This window comes from Octopus bimaculoides, chromosome 12 (genome assembly GCF_001194135.2).
Source record: "Octopus bimaculoides isolate UCB-OBI-ISO-001 chromosome 12, ASM119413v2, whole genome shotgun sequence".
Lineage (NCBI taxonomy): Eukaryota > Metazoa > Mollusca > Cephalopoda > Octopoda > Octopodidae > Octopus > Octopus bimaculoides.
In genome coordinates, this window is record NC_068992.1 from 14,389,142 (window position 1) to 14,399,436 (window position 10,295).

The following is a 10,295-nucleotide window of genomic DNA, read 5'->3' on the forward strand; positions in this document are numbered from 1 at the left end:
TATCGACTCCGAAAGGATGAAAGGCAAAGTCGACCTCGGCGGAATATGAAATCAGAACGTATAGACAGACGACATACCGCTAAGCATTTCGCTCAACGTGCTAACGTTTCTTATTTCTTTATTGCCCACAAAGGGATTAAGTCGATTACATCGACCCCAGTGCGTAACTGGTACTTAATTTATCGACTCCGAAAGGATAAAAAAAGGCTAAGTCGACCTTGGTGGAATTTGAACCCAGAATGTAACGGCAGACGAAATACTGCTAAGCTTTTCGCCCGGCGTGCTAACGTTTCTGGCAGCTCGCCGCCTTTGAAAGCAATAATGAAGAAACCGTTATTGTTGTAATTAACGATGGAATAACAACAATACTGAAGAAGAAAACATAAAGGGGAAAAAGCACAGATTCGAGAAAGGAACGTAGCAGAGAAATTCCTGAAAGATCAATCAAATATTGGTTTGAAATGCTGGCACAAGGCCAACAAATTCTGGAGAGAGAGAGAGAGAGGAGGTCGATAACATCGATCACAGATGCTGCCTTTGGCGAGCAACACTTGTGATCGGTTAATGCAGCTGTTTGGTGCAGTTTCGATAATCACAACACCTTAAGCCCTTTCCTTCTAGACTAAGAAAAATAGTCCCGTAATTTGCGTCAATTAAGAAGGGTCATGCGGCCGATAACACTTCAGAAACCGAGCTGAAAAGGGGCTGAAAAGGGCTGATTGAGCGCTGGTAACAATTGCTAATATGCTTATTTATGATTGTATGCGTGCTGAGCATTGGGTCGACGTGGTGGACTAGCCTCCTAACCCCGCCCCCAATTTCTACCCCCTTGTGCTTATAATAGAAAGGCTTATTACATTGATTTCTTGTTAATTTTCTTTGTCATATGAGATCTTAATCCTGGATGTATTCTTTCAGGCAAAACATTATTGTTTAGTTATTTATGTTGTGTTTTTAGAAAAACACTCCGAATTCTATGGGAATAAAGTCATATTAAAAAACAAATAACAATAATCAATATAAAAGCAAGTATATTTTGTTTAAATGAGTATCTTTGGTAAAACCGGATACGGTGGGGATATAGCTCAGTGGTAGAGCATTCGACTGCAGATCGAGAGGTCCCCTGTTCAAACCCGGGTGTCCCCTTCAACTTTATTTTTGTTGTTTGTTTTTTTTTTCCGTTTTAGCTGAAATTTGTATTTCAAACTTATGAAAATAACCTGTAAAAATGCTTCTCAGCATTTCTTCCGACCTGACGTATTAAGTCCAAATTCGGCCAAAGGCGAGTTCGTGGGAAGGAGGTGGTCCATTACATTAACGCCAATGCTCAGCTGGTATTTATTTCACTGACCCCTAAACGATGAAAAGCAAACTCGCCTTCCGCGGAATTTGGGCTTAATACATCAAGTCGGAATAAATGCTGAGAATTATTTTCCCTGATCTGCAATCAAAATCAGATTTTCATGTTTGAAATAAAAATTTCGTTTTGGTGATAGCAACAGATCGCCGAACAAAATCAAGACACAAATCCTGGAGAGCTGGCAGAATCGTTAGCCCCTTGTGGGCAATAAAGAAATAAGAATCGTTAAGACGCCAGATATGAAGCTTAGCTGCATTTCTTCCAGTTTGACGTTCTGGGTTCAAGTAAAGTTCTATGCTCGATGTAGTCGTTTTGTCCACCCCCGACTCAAAATTACTGGCATTGGGTTAAAATTTTGAAGGATAGTGCTATTAATATTTTACTTGTTTCAGTTATTAGAATGCGGCCATGCTGGGGCACAGCTTTGAGAAATTTTATGCGAATTAATCGGCCCGAAATGTATTTTCTTTTTAGGCCTGGCTGTTATTTTATCAGTTTTTTTGCCAACCGCTACGTTACATGGACGTAAACACGCCAACACCGGTTGTCAAGCGGCAGAGGGGGGAAAACACAAACACACAGAGACACACACACGCAATTATATATATATACGACGGGCTTCTTTGAGTTTCCATCTGTCAAATACACTCACAAGGCTTTGACCGGCCCGAGGCTATAGTAGAAGACACTCGCCCGGAACCATGTGGTTGGGATACAAGCTTCATAATGTACGCCATCCAAAATGTATCGATGGAAAATTTCATTAAAAATATAAGCACAAGCATTTTGAAGAAAGTTAGGGAGAAACAAAATGGACGGGCATAGTTTTGTAATTATGCCAAATTGTGAAAACGCATGTCTATATGTAAAAAATATTTGTATCATGTGAATATGAAACAAAGCAATGTTCAACTGTTCCTCATTTAGTTTTTCAGTCTTTCGGCGCGAAGTGTACGTATCGTTACGTATTCATTATTTCTGAGAGTGCATTTATTTTGTGTGGAGCGAAACACATAATTTATTGTGAGCAATACAACTCAATAGGAAATATAAAAACATTTGCTGATAATGTTAGTGAGAATTTACGTGAGATACAGAACATGGGCACAGGCGTTTTTCTATCTTCTATTGAGTTGTATTTCGCACAATAAATTATGTGTTTCGTTCCACACAAAATAAATGCACTCTCAGATATAATGAATACGTAATGATACGTACATTTCGCGCTGAAAGACTGAAAAACTGAAAGAGAAACAGTTGAGCGTCGTTTTGTTTCATATTCATACGATACAAATATTTTTTTTACATATATTGGGTTGTCCGGAATGTGCGTGCCGATTTATAGTAGCTTACCTTTTGACTTATTTGCCATGAAACCACCTCAATTCTGGGAAGAGGGTATTTTCAAGTTAAAGGAAAGATGGAGACGCATTGTGCAACAAAATGGTTCATATTTGGTTGATTAAAAATGTAATAGCAAGTATTTATTAACTTTTTTCTTTCCTTTCAAAATCGGCACGAACTTTCCGGACAACCCAATAGATATGCGTTTTAACAATTTGGCATAATTACAAAATTATGCCCGTCGATTTTGTTTCTCCCTAACTTTCTTCAAAATGCTTATATTTTTAATGAAATTTTCCATCGATACATCTTGGATGGCGTATATTATGCAGGTATGGCTTTGCTTCTGAACCGCATGGTTCCGAGTTCAGTCCTACTGCGAGACACTTTAGGCAAGTGTTTTTCTACTACAGCCTCGGGCCGACTAAAGCCTTGTGAATAGATTTGGTAGGCGCAAACTGAAAGAATCCCCTAATGTGTGTGTGTTTGTGTCGGTATTTGTTCCAGACCACAGCTTGACAACTGGTGTTAGTTTTTTTGTTGTTGTTTTTTTTTGTCCTCCAGTTAGCAGTTCGGTAAAAGATCCCGATATAATAAGTACCGGGCTTTAAAAAAATATAAATTCTAGGATCGATTCGTTCAACTAAAAATTCTTCAAAGCGTGCCCCAGCATGACCGCATTCTAATGACTGAAACAAGTAAAAGATAAAAGAAAGATTATGATTATATCGGTAAATGTGGTAAAAACAAACTTTTGGTGAGGAATTTCGGTTAATTTCACATCTGACTTTGTCACCTCAAACTTTCTTTAAAATGCATGAGATGAATGGAATTTTCCAGAAACATTTTAGATAATCTTCATTATAATTATGGTGCAGGGAGGATTATAAAAATAAATTTACCTCACCGGAATTTTGTTAAATGCATATTTCTTAATGAAATTTTCTAGAAATACGTATTCGACAGGGTAGTAGAGAATTAGTTATTTTATTTCAAGTTTTATCAAAATAATTGTAGTAAGAGATGACAAAGTTAAACAAGTAAACCAATCTTGGACAAATGACATGTTTAAAAGATGAAAAATCTAACCAAAGAAATTGAACGATAAATACGGTTAGTGATGAGAAGCCTTTGGTAAAATTGAGCAGTAATTTGTCCATGTATCTAAAAAGAAAGGTCTTCAACAAATGTGTGCTGCCTCTCATTACGTATGCAGCAGAAAAGTAGACAAGAGCATTGAAAATAAATTAAGAGCAACTCAAAGAGCCATGGATATGGGGAGTGTTGAAGAATAACAAAATGGATAAGCGGGAAAAGAACATGATAAGAGTGGCAACAGGCTTAATAGATATTATCTGGAAAATAAAAAAACACTGAAATAGTCTTTGGCGGGACATGTGTTTAGGAGAAAGGACAATAGATGGAATAGCAAATTGACAGAGTGGACAACACATCCAGAAAAAAGAACAAGACCACGCAGAAGTTGGAATGAAGATTTAGTTAAATTCTTCAGCTCCCAAACACAACTATAGTTGAGGAAAACATCACACTGTGAAGAGAACATACTGAGAAGAGAACATACTGAGGTCTTCGTCCAGTAATAGACTGAACATGTGGAAGAAAAATTGTACTCTGCATTCTCGAAAACCTATCTCCGGGAAAATTCACTAAAAGAGAATATGCATTCCTAAGAAAGTTACAAAGTAAAAAGTCAATGGGGAAAGCATATATCTATGGTTATGCCAACGATTTACCAAATGCTCCATGTCCACCTTAAAAATATTCTCCAGTTTTTCTTGACTGCTTGCTGACAAGATTTAAACACGGTTTTAGATAAGCGATTTTATGGCTATCTTTTCATGAAAATATTTTGAAAATATTTTGCTTGTCTTTCAAAAATCCTGTGAGGTTCTTAATTATATCAATATTGTTCTAAGCAGATAATGCGACAATGGCCATTGTGGAAGGCGAAATGTGACAAGTAGGGTAAGATGAAGAACAGAAGAGACATCAAATAGATTTTCCCATTTGTTGTCATTTTGAAGTGCGTGCGACACATTGTAGCATGTCTGAAAAGAGAACGGTGAAAATAATATTCTACATGTTAACGCCAAACTGAATATTGGATTCGTATTTTTTGTTATCTATTTGTTTCACACGAATGCAAGCGAAATAAAATCAACAGGACATTCAGAAATCATTAAAAAAACAAAACGCACACAAATAGAAAGAATATGATGACGCTTAGAAATAATCACATTTGGTGAAATATAGGTTGTACTGAATAGAATGAATAACAACGTCACGATGAAATTACAGTAATTAAGAAGGAAACAAAACATTTGAAAAAATAAATGCAGAAGATAAAGAAATGAAAAATTTCTAAAGGGGACACCCGGGTTTGAACCGGGGACCTCTCGATCTGCAGTCGAATGCTCTACCACTGAGCTATACCCCCATATGGTCAAAGTCTTCAAAATATACTTATTTGAACAAAATATACCCGCGTCGGTATTGCTTAATGCTATTTATTTTGCAGTGTCACCTTATTCTTATGTAATGTGCAAAATCGTAGGAAAAGCTAATAAAGAATGGATCAATAAGTAAATAACAAAGCAATATTGTTTTATCTCTGCGGGAACAGCTGGAACTGAAATCACATAAACTAAAGAAGAATGGACGGCGAAGTAGCGTAACAATGGCACACCTAAGATGATGTTCATTAATAAATTACGGATGCGTTAATAGAGTTTCTTTTCAACGCTATACTGTACGGTAGCACGCAGGACGAAATGCTTAGCGGCATTTCGTCTGTCTTTACGTTCTGAGTTCAAATTCCACCGAGGTCGACTTTGCCTTTCATCCTTTCGGGATTGATAAATTAAGTACCAGTTGCGTACTGGGGATCGATCTAATCGCCTGGCCCCCTCCCCAAAAATTTCGGGCCTTGTGCTTAGAGTAGAAAAGTATGCTGTATGCGCATGGCCTTGTAGTTTGGGATGTTCAACTCTTATTTATTTATTGCTCACAAGGGGCTAAACATAGAGGGGACAAACAAGGACAGACAAAGGGATGGATTAAGTCGATTACATCGACCCCAGTACGTATCTGGTACTTAATTTATCGACCCCGAAAGGATGAAAGGCAAAGTCAGCCTCGGCGGAATTTGAACTCAGAACGTAATGGCAGACGAAATACCACTAAGCATTTCGCCCGACGTGCTAACGTTTCTGCCAGCTCGACGCCTTGGGATGTTCAGCTCGTCATCATAAAGGGTTAAGGACGAAGTGAGGGCATTCGTTCATGTTTGAAAATCTTTCATCTTTCCAGCATCGATATTACTCAAGAAAAAGGAACGCCTCAATACAGCTTAGCAACAACGCCGTCACTAACATAGTAGTTACAATGCTGGAACGGACGCTGCAAGGAAATTCTTCTAACACTCTAACGGTTCTGCCAATCGACCCTTTTGGGTTCGTACCTTATTTGTCGATCCCAAGAGAAGAACAAGTCAAGCTAATATCAGCGGATTTCAGCTCAAAACGCAGGTCGCCGGAATTTAAACCGTAAGACAGTCAACCCGACTCTGAAGACTGAGGTAGAATATATATACAAAAATTTATTCCAGTGACTCGTTGAATGCCACAACGCAGCATGTGTAATTGGTCTGTACAACTAGAAATATGACTGTTACAACTTATCAAAAGTACCTTTTCGGTTCACTATGTGCGTGACACCTCTTGATCTTATTGCAGTATAATACATTGACCTATGTCTTCATCATATATACGACCGTCTTGATTGGAATATTCGAGGCTGATCTCATGGACTGGCAATTTCGTAAAGAGAAATGAAATCAAATGAGGAATTTCTCAAATCATTATAAGATGTACAAACAAATACACGCACACAAAAAAAGATAAGGTAAAGAGATAATTGTATTTGACGAAGGAAAGTAAATATGGTATTAAAATATAAATAAACTATCAGTAATGGAAACAACAATCTCACGATGAAATTACAGGAAGAAAGAAAGAAAGAAAGAAAGAAAGAAAGAAGGAAGGAAAGAAAGAAAGAAGGGAAGAAAGAAAGAAAGAAAGAAAAAAGAAATAAAGAAAGAAGTGAAGGAAGGGAAATAGTATGTTAAGAAAACTCAAAATATAAGACGAATGCAAAACCCTATCGAAATCTGAAAAAAAAACAGAAGGGGACACCCGGGTTCGAACCGGGGACCTCTCGATCTGCAGTCGAATGCTCTACCACTGAGCTATATCCCCCACGTATACCTCACGCGTTATTTTAGCTATTTAAACAAAAATAAATAAATGTATATTCATTTTGGTTATTGGTATTTGTGACGGACTCCATTTTGACAAAACCTGAAAAACAAGAAAAACTAACGTGATGGAATGACACCAGAAATATCCAAACATTGTCGACAACTAAAAATATAAACAGATGAATGACAAATAAACGTGACAATGTGACACGTGTGATCCAAGGATGTCAATTAATTTAAATAAAAATGTTAAATCTTCACAGTAATATTGGAAAATAAGAATAAATACTGAAAACTAATTACCATAGAAACTAGCGTAATGCATACATTTTGTTTTCTCTAGATTTTTCAGACTTTGAAATTAAAGGTGTAAATAGCAGGTGTAGCTGTGTGGTAAGAAGTTTGCTTCCCAACCACATGGCTTCGAGTTCAGTTCCACACCTTGGATAAATGTCTTCTACTATAGCCTCGGGTCTTATAAGTTAGTTTGGTAGATGGAAACTGAAAGAATCCCGTAGTATATATATACAGTATTGGCATGTATATATACAATGTGTGTGTGTGTGTGTTTGTCCCCCACCACTGTGGTGGTATGTTTACGTTTACGTAACCTAGCGGTTCGGCAAGAGATAGTGATAGAACATGTAGCAGGCTTTAACAATGTACTGGGGTCGATTAATTCGACTACCTTTAAGGCAGTGCCCCAGCATGGCCGCAGTCTAATGACTGAAACAAGTAAAAGATAAAGGAAAAGAAAGATAACTCATCAGAATTAGTATGGTTCAGATGTAACAGCGGATTTATGGTTGAGACGATCGTTTTGCAGTCATGTGTTTTCGGGTTCGGTCCCACTGCATGGTAGTTTGTGAAGCCCATCCTCGTTGGGGCAATCAAAATGACAGGATCTACATAATCTCACATTTCTAAACTGAGGGTTCGGCTCACGATCGTGAATTCGATTCGCAGCGGGGTGCCGTATCTTTGAGCAAGATCCTTTATTTCACATTGCTCCTGTCTACTCAGCTGTCAAAAATGAGCTGTACCTATATTTCAAAAGGGGCCAGCTTTGTCATATTCTGTGTCACGTTGAACCCTGTTAAGGGTACACGTGTCTGTGGAGTGCTCAGCCACTTACACGTTAATTTCACGATCAAGCTGTTCTGTTGGTCGGATCAACTGGAACCCTCATCGTCGTAAACGGCGGAGTACATGCTACTGGCCATTCTCAGTTATTTCTCTCAGCTCATTTTCATTTATATATATTCGTTTTTTTTTTTACATTTACTCTTTGACATCAATTAACGTTTGCATATCCAGAACTATTAAATAGTAAAATAAATATTCTATTACACACACCAAGGTTGCCTTTCTAATATACACCTAGCATATACCTAACTGTCTTGTCTCTCTCTCTCTCTCTCTCTCTCTCTCTCTCTCTCTCTCTCTCTCTCTCTCTCTCTCTCTCTCTCTCTCTCTTTCAGTTATAATGGAATGAAAAAAGACAATGCACCATCTAGCCTAAACAATGTCTACTTGAAGTTTTGTTTAGCTTAATTGGAATCTTAATTGCTTTTTCTTCGTTAGTATAGCGTGAAGAAACGCAATTAAAGCCTCTTCGCTTTTTGTACAGATACTTAAATTTTTTCCCATCTTTCTGAAGACAAACTCCATAAAACATCAATTCTATGATACTTTGCATCACAATCATTTATAAGTGGTGCTATATTTGCATCACCAATACATTTAGAAATTGGAGCTTCATTCCAAACATTCATGAAGAATTACATTTTATGCAGGAATTTGTTAATCTAAAACTTTTCAAATTCACTTGCTGAAGTAAACAACTAAAATAAATCACTGCATCTTTTATTTTCTCTTTCACTCCCACCCCCACCCACTCATCCCAAGAGCGAATGCCAGTTTCCATGATTCGTTACCGGGCCTCTGACAAAGGTGGAAGAGAAGTAGAAAAGAGTGGAAGCCTGGCCTGAATGCTTGCGCCAGCGTGAAATTCCGCTCAAGTCACACAAGTAGCAAGGTAGTGGTGTTAAGTCAGTACCCAAGTAGGCCAGTACTCAAGTAGGTCATGGTAGAATTTGAACTCAAAACGCAAAGAACTGGAACGTATATCGCAAGAAATATTCGGTTCACCGTTCTTGCAGTTCAGCCAATCCACTACTTTAGATTGTTTCTTTGTTCTTTTTATCGACCCCCGAGAGGATGAAGGGCAAAGTTGACCTCGACAGAATTTGAACTCAGAGCGCAGAGATATGAAACAAATAACCCGAAGTATTGTCTCCAAAGCTCTAGCGACTCAAACCAATTCACTAACTATATTGGGAGTTGGGGTATGGGTTTTCTCTCTTGAGTTTTTCTCTCTTTCTGAAAAATTAATAAACGATGTATTCCACAGAAATTCTCTCTTACAAAATACTCAGCCATTGTGAAGACATTCAGTTTCTCAATTCTCAGTATCACAAAGACAACAAAACTTATCTAATTGCCCTTTTCGTTTCATGCGCTTATTGAAAAAGAACATTGAAACAGATCGATACAAAAGCGTTGTAGATAATCTGCACAGTGCAGATTGGCAGGCGCTCTTTAGAGTCAGGACGTCTCTACTGAACAGGCAGTCGGAACAGTATGAAACCAGTAAGACCCAAAGAAGACTTCGATTAGCTTAGGCGATCTTTCGATTTGATGCCACAAATGTCAGCCTGTTCAACTTCAACCGACAATAGGTTCGCACTAATATGCAGCAAAATTCCATGCAGTAGCTAGTTTTTGCCAGTGATGCTGTATTTGTTGCCCAATCGAAGTCAGCCCTGCTACTCATTGACTAACGATCTCTTTGGAGTGGAAGTCAACGTGAAGAAGTCTGAAGTGTTGCCCCTGCTCAAACTTAAGGAAGACAATCACTCTCCTTGCACCACCATCTGTGAGACTGGACCAAGATCGTTCCGTCAGTTCAGCGAACCCGAGGTGCATAATTTCATCAGACGCTAAGAACGACAAAGAATTTGACAACAGACTAGCAAACCAAGCAGTATATTCGGTAATCTGTACGAAAGAATCTAGAACACCAAGCATCTGAATTTAGACGCAAATATCAGTTTGTACAGACCTGTTGTGCTGACCATCACCACTATCCTGAACTCAGCTGAGTGGTGGGTTGCACACCGTCACCGCCTACGACCCATTGAATGCTTCCAACAGCGTCGCCTTTACTCTATCCTCAGCAAGCAATGGTGTCGCAGCTGGAACTTGCCAACATTGAGGCTGCGTTCCACAAATCGCAGCTGCAACGAGGAG

General features: G+C 38.4%; 3 non-coding genes across 3 annotated transcripts; 1 reads left to right on the forward strand and 2 right to left on the reverse strand.

The window, feature by feature from the left end:
- The first annotated feature begins 1,074 nt into the window (after positions 1–1,074).
- Trnac-gca (transfer RNA cysteine (anticodon GCA)) lies at positions 1,075–1,146 on the forward strand. The gene has a single exon. It is a non-coding gene; the product is annotated as a tRNA-Cys (tRNA).
- Positions 1,147–5,090: 3,944 nt separating this feature from the next.
- Positions 5,091–5,162, reverse strand: Trnac-gca (transfer RNA cysteine (anticodon GCA)). Its single transcript has one exon. It is a non-coding gene; the product is annotated as a tRNA-Cys (tRNA).
- A 1,747-nt stretch (positions 5,163–6,909) lies between these two features.
- On the reverse strand, positions 6,910–6,981 carry Trnac-gca (transfer RNA cysteine (anticodon GCA)). The gene has a single exon. It is a non-coding gene; the product is annotated as a tRNA-Cys (tRNA).
- Between the last annotated feature and the right edge of the window lie 3,314 nt (positions 6,982–10,295).